The sequence below is a fragment of the Limulus polyphemus genome, unplaced genomic scaffold, assembly GCF_000517525.1.
Source record: "Limulus polyphemus unplaced genomic scaffold, Limulus_polyphemus-2.1.2 Scaffold2373, whole genome shotgun sequence".
Classification (NCBI taxonomy): domain Eukaryota; kingdom Metazoa; phylum Arthropoda; class Merostomata; order Xiphosura; family Limulidae; genus Limulus; species Limulus polyphemus.
Genome location: NW_013667983.1, coordinates 130,229 through 136,603, shown reverse-complemented (window position 1 = coordinate 136,603; position 6,375 = coordinate 130,229). Strand labels below are relative to the sequence as shown.

Sequence of the window (6,375 nt, the reverse complement as noted above, 5' to 3'; positions counted from 1 at the left end):
GTACCTTATACATTTTCATATTTATTGATCAAACAACACCAAATTTGACACAGTGTTACAGAATGACATGACCACCCACCCCCATCTAATTTTGGGAAAAACTACCAAATCAGTACAAGATATTGATAGAATTCTGGAAAACAGTATGTCTTTCTTTTCTGTTTTGGTACCTCTACATATATTTATTGCTCTTTTAATGTTTATTATGTTAAGAAAAGAAATGGAAGCACAATTTCCTATCCTTTGCTACAAATGAGTTTTTGTTTCACCCATCTGTTGGACATGTACTCCAGCTAGTTTTCAAAAAAGAATACTTTATTATGATTAAATTAAAATTTACAGTGATATCTGGTGTAGGGAAAGATGGGAATAAAGTATAAAGGAAGTCATGTAAAACAAACGGCTTGAATGGGTAATGAAGAAAAACTTTAATACAACAGCAAATGTACAACGTTTCGACTTACTTACAACTTACTTTCCAGCCATTATTAGTCTCAAAGTGGGTTCCTCGTCATCGAAAACTGAACCTTGGTCATATCACGTTATTAAAGCAGGTCAGTGGCGGCGCTAGGTATAAGCAGATTAAGCGGTTGCTTAGGTCCCCCCAACAGTTCAAGGACTGTTGATTAATGGGGATTTTTTTTGTCCTCAGAACTTTGATTTTTGCCTCGTACCTAAATTCTATTCATTTAAAAAAAATGTTTTCGGTGAAAGCGAACTAAAAGCACACAAATTAATAACGGATAAACGTTTAAAACAAATTGTAGCAGTAAGGCACTTCTAAAACAGGCATATGTGCGTTGCGCGTGCGCTGATTGGTTGCTCAGTGTAGCACATACACACAAAGTGCATAATTTGTAATTTTCCAGCGCATCGGTGTTAGTGTGTGAGTAGAAATTATTTTTTTTAACAAATGTATTATGTTTGTGTATTTTTGGCTCGTGGAAATATTGTAATTAGTATTTTTTCGAAGGGTGGGTGAGGGATCCAAAAATATATTCCTCCTTAGGGTCCCTAATAGGCCTGCACCGCGCTTAAACCAGGTATTATATATATGTATATATAACTACTCTGTTTTTTACTAGATTGTCAATTATTCTATAGTGATGGTGGGGTTATTAAAGTATTTCACCGCATTTCTACATAAATGCGTTTTACGCGAATAGATTATAACATATCGCTCTAACATAAATATTATATTGTTGATGGGATCTTGTTTCGCCTAATTATTTGTGCTTTACAATGTTTTAATTTTCACTTGTAAGGGAAAAGAACAAAATGCGCATTATATTGCTCATTCTGTTTTTGTTGTATCAAATGCCAGGGGTAATGATGTCAGAACAAGAAATCTTAAAAACTTGAATGAGACCAATGTACATTGACTTTGCATTCTGGGTATCGGATATACTTTTTGTATGAATGCTTATATATGTGCCGTGTTTTATAATTTTCTATTAACCCGTCGTGAAAGGCGTTTTTCTTGAGTCCCACCCCCCAACCCCTTAGTTAAAAGAATTAATTTGGCAAAAATACCATGTCCAACGGCCCAGCATGGCCAGGTGGTTAGGGCGCTCGACTCGCCAAACTTCCTCGCCCCCTTTCAGCCGTGGGGGCGTTATAACGTGACGGTCAATCCCACTATTCGTTGATAAAAAAGAAGAGCCCAACAGTTGGCGGTGGGTGGTGAGGACTAGCTGCCTTCCCTCTAGTCTTACACTGCTAAATTAGGGACGGCTGGCACAGATAACCCTCGTGTAGCTTTGGCGAAATTCAAAACAAACAAACCATGTCCAACTTGGTGTGTGGTATTTGTTTCTGTATGACGTTTTCTGTTGTAACAATAAATACGTATGTATTAAACAGTTGCGCTTCAATATCGCCATATCTTAAATTGAAAACCTGTGATATGCACATTTACAGAACTTGAAGAATAGTTAGAATATGACTAAAGTTAAAATCTTTAAATTCAAGTTTTTGCCCATGGAAACAACTTTTCAAGGAACAGTGTGTTACAGTGAGGCACTTAACATTGAATACTGGATTGAAGTTGCTATTACTTTTGCATATTATACTTCAAATTTTTATTACAAAACGTATTTTGCCAGTGTACAAGATATTCGATGAATAATTTAATTTCGAAATATATTTTATGAATAAATTTAAATTATGTTTTTCGGAAAAATATTTCGTTACTAAACCAGAAGGGAGAGTATATTTAAACTATAGATAGAAAAACATCATCACAAAATACGTATCAATAAATGAATATTATACTCTCTATAAGGTTTTAGTTATACTGTTTTAAGTTTCTGATACGACATGGTGCAGTGAGATACGTAATGCCTGTAATATACGTTAACAGCATTTTATTAATATTTTTAATGAGACAATCTTCAGTTAATAAATATATTTATGTGAAGGTTAGTTGTATAGTAGATCCTTTGTCTCTTGACACTATCGTAACAATTATGGTGATCATGGAAGAATAAGCAGCTGGTCTAGCAAGAATGATGTCGAGTAAATGACCTTGGAAAGTAACCCGCATAAGTTGGTGGCAGTTCGGAACTTCCAGTTTGTATTTGTTACAAAAATTGATCTTGATAAAATGCCGTCTTTCATTATTCACATTTCTTTTCACAACAGATCAGGCGATATGTCTCCGATTATAGAAAGATCACTGCTAATTCTATTAAATGTGATAACTATTGTCCAGGGTGATTGTAAACGGCCTAGCGTCTGAAACGCGGCACGATTTGAAGGGGGTTATTTTTTTTCTCTAATGTTGTAATAGGACAGTTTGAACAGTTAGGTGAGTTTAAAGGAATTTTTTTAGATAAGTTGGTGAAGACTGTAATTATGTTAAGATATATTTTGTTGTTTCAGTATTCAACGATAACTCGAAATTTGCTTGTCAAAGAAGAATATATATATCACCTTTAGCTTTTTTTTTCATATTGACTTAATTCGTATTTGACACGAAAACAGCATTTTAGTATCACTTTAATGCCCTATAGTTGTTTTTTGTTTGTTTGTTTTTTGTAACTGTTACACTTCAAAGAACAAACTGTTACCGATTCTCAGACGGCGTCATGTCATAAGGCCTCATTATTTCAGCTAGCTAAAAAACAGTAAGAGCACAGTGTCATTTGTACTGAAACGTACGTGTAGTTTAGGATGCTCCGAAACAGCATGAATTGCACTGACTTTCGAAGACACGATGAGTCATAGTAGTAGAGTACGTCTTTGTTGATTGTACCCTATTTTTCTTGTCTTAGAGAGCCGTTTTTTATAATTCATTCGATATTATGGCGGTTATTTAACTTTCACCGTGAAGTGTCATGGTAAGTGAGATGTTTTTAACGTATACATAATGTAGATTGTAATAAATATTTCTTGGTTTAGTCTATGGTCAGTACACGAGAATAACGAGATAACTGTAAAGTTACATTTAACAAGATATTGAAATAGATTGTTGTTCATTATGCTTGTGAATTACTTGTTTTATCTTAGCCTTTAACTGAAATTATAATTTGTCGTGGTATTGGTAGAAACTATCAAACATATATAAATGTTTTACTTTTAGTAGAGGACATCGACCCTTATTTTATATTGTTGATATCCGCCAGTGATTCTTCTATGTTGTAAAAAAAAACTGCTTTAGACTAATGTATTTTATAATGGGTTGTCTCAACATTTTATGATAGAGGCAGTAGTAAATTATATTATACAGAAGTATATATATTAGATTTTTAGAAGTCAAAATGAAAACATTTGAAAATTGGTAAATTCAGTTGCATTTTGTCAGTCTTTTGGCATGACCATACGTTCAACCAGCATAAGATATTGTCAACAACAACTCATAATAACAAAGAGCTGAAATGATGAATATATGGTTTAAAACAGGCATTTATTAAGAAAGTCAAATTCACCACAGAGTATTGTACCAGAAAAAAAAAATGTTACAGTAAAATCAATAGCACATAAAATTTATGGGAAAATCATCAAACCAGAGTAGTAGTAAGGTTGTCATCAGTTTTGTGTGGAGTCATTGGATGAGATGGAACCCCAAACTTGAATTGATCCCTCACATGTTTCACTTTGGATGTTGTACATTAACTATGGTACTGTTATGTGCCTTACTTTGTATGTTGTACATTGACTATGATATGGGTACATGCTTCACTTTGGATGTTGTACATTGACTATGATATGGGTACATGCTTCACTTTGGATGTTGTACATTGACTATGATACTGGTACATGCTTCACTTTGGATGTTGTACATTGACTATGATACTGGTACATGCTTCACTTTGTATGTTGTACATTGACTATGATACTGGTACATGCTTCACTTTGTATGTTGTACATTGACTATGATATGGGTACATGCTTCACTTTGTATGTTGTACATTGACTATGATATGGCTACATGCTTCACTGAAATCATATGATTTCAGTTAAATTCTTCATTGAAGCTCTATTGAGATACATGTGAAAAGTGAAGCTTAAATAAAGTTTAAACCCATTATAACTGAACAATACCATATTTATATTGATACAAATTTTAACACTTTCAGTGTGTCCTCTTCAGCCCAACATTTGTTTGTGAGAGAAACAAGTGCACAATTTATTTTATAATGGAAGTTTAAAGTCTCTTAATAACATAAGAAAAGGGCTCAGTTTAAAGTGATCTTCAGATGTCTTGAAGTTTGGAAACCTTTACAATAATGTTTGTGTAGTAAAAAAAGCATATGCCTGAAATTATGCTGTCTTCAAAACAACTGGCAGCATAATTAATCATCTCTTTTGATGCTTTTGATTCAGGTAGATTATTGAATAATAAAATTGATGAACTGATTATGTGTTGTATAACAGGAAACCTTTTTATAGGCTAGTGAATAATTAAACTGAAGAATATATTACCTGTAATGCAATGGAATCAAAGCTTTGTTGGCTTTCCTACAATGTATAAGTATGTTCTAACATGTTACTGTTTACTGAAGCATAACACAAGCATGGTACATAACATGGAAGTGTATACAAGAATATCACTCTGACATTCTGCAAAGAAGTTAGTAGGTGCAAAGTAAAGAAGTAGGGCACAAGCAGCGATATGTGGTGTGGGTCAAAGGCTTGGTAACAATCAAACCCACCTCAGCTAAACAGAAGGGAATTAAAAGGGCTTCATTAATGTATTTTTATGTCATTATTGCTCACTGAAGCATTACACAAACAAAATGTTTAGCTTAGCTGGACAGATTTGAATCATGCAAAGTAGAAGATATCCAATAGAAGATGTACATATCTGTTGCTTTACATTAGGAGCTCTGAATCTGTAGAGGTCTGGTGGACCTTTGTATCTTGTGTCCTCTGAGCAGAATGTCCAAAGGTAGTCTTGAATGTTTTAAAGTTTTGTGTTTATATTCTGTTTAGAGATTAGTTGTAACATGTTAAAACAACTACATCATCTCTAACTTAGTGAATTTGGTGCTTCCACCCTTCTTTCAGCTAACAAAATAATGTGTTGTGTGATATGAAATTAAGTATGTAGGTGTGGGTGCATGTGGTCAGTCAACTGTGGAATTGATAAGTGGAAGAAAATTTGTAAAAAGACCTAGAGTGTAAACAAGAATATTGTTACTAGGGTATGAGATTAGAACTGATTTTAATTATTTGTTAGACCACTGTGAAGTTTAATATCTTTTGTTGAAAAAAAAACTTTAAATTTCAAACATTAAGGTGTGTATTATGTATTTTTATTTTTCTATTTGAATAACTGATACCTACATAAAAGACCAATTTATGAAATCGTTTAGTTGACTGGTCAAAATGCTCACATTGCGTATTTAAAGGTTTTTAATGTTGTTATACAATAGCTAATATATTTATTGTTTTTAGGGTTTAAGATTAAGATTTTCTTGATATTTTCATACAAAGAAATATATATATGTGTGTGTATACTTATATCTACATATATATCAAATATTGCAGGAATCTCTTGGTTATTCTTATACTAGTGTATAGCCCATCAAAGATGATGGGGCATGTACTACCACCCTGACCCCACAGTATACCCTAACCTCACATTTCACAGCTAACTGAAATAAATAAATATTGTGAAATCAAGCTTTACCAGGTAGAAAAGTGCAGTGAGTCAGTCAAACATTGGTGAATTCTTTTGTATCTCAATCAAAATTAAGATCATTCATGAAATGAATTTATTGCGCATTCATAGAATAATTAGTGGAAGAAATCAGTTAGATTAACAACTTCTAATATATAGAAAAGCCAATGTGTTTTGGTAACACTACATTCTAACAATGGCTTTTATGTCATGTTGCTTAGCAACAAAAGTATAACCTAATAGTGATG

The 6,375-nt window shown here is 33.1% G+C and overlaps 1 protein-coding gene across 8 annotated transcripts in view; it reads left to right on the top strand.

Moving 5' to 3' along the window:
- Positions 1-6,375, top strand: part of LOC106466756 — a 163,707-nt gene that overhangs the window by 46,406 nt on the left and 110,926 nt on the right. The window contains exon 1 of one of the 8 annotated variants that reach the window (XM_022394836.1): positions 3,270-3,341. The exons of 6 other annotated variants lie outside the window; for them this stretch is intronic. The gene's annotated coding sequence lies outside the window, so the exon portion shown is untranslated. Of the gene's footprint in view, positions 1-3,269; positions 3,342-6,375 lie in introns of those variants that run through there. One more of the 8 variants, XM_022394842.1, reaches the window with a different exon arrangement.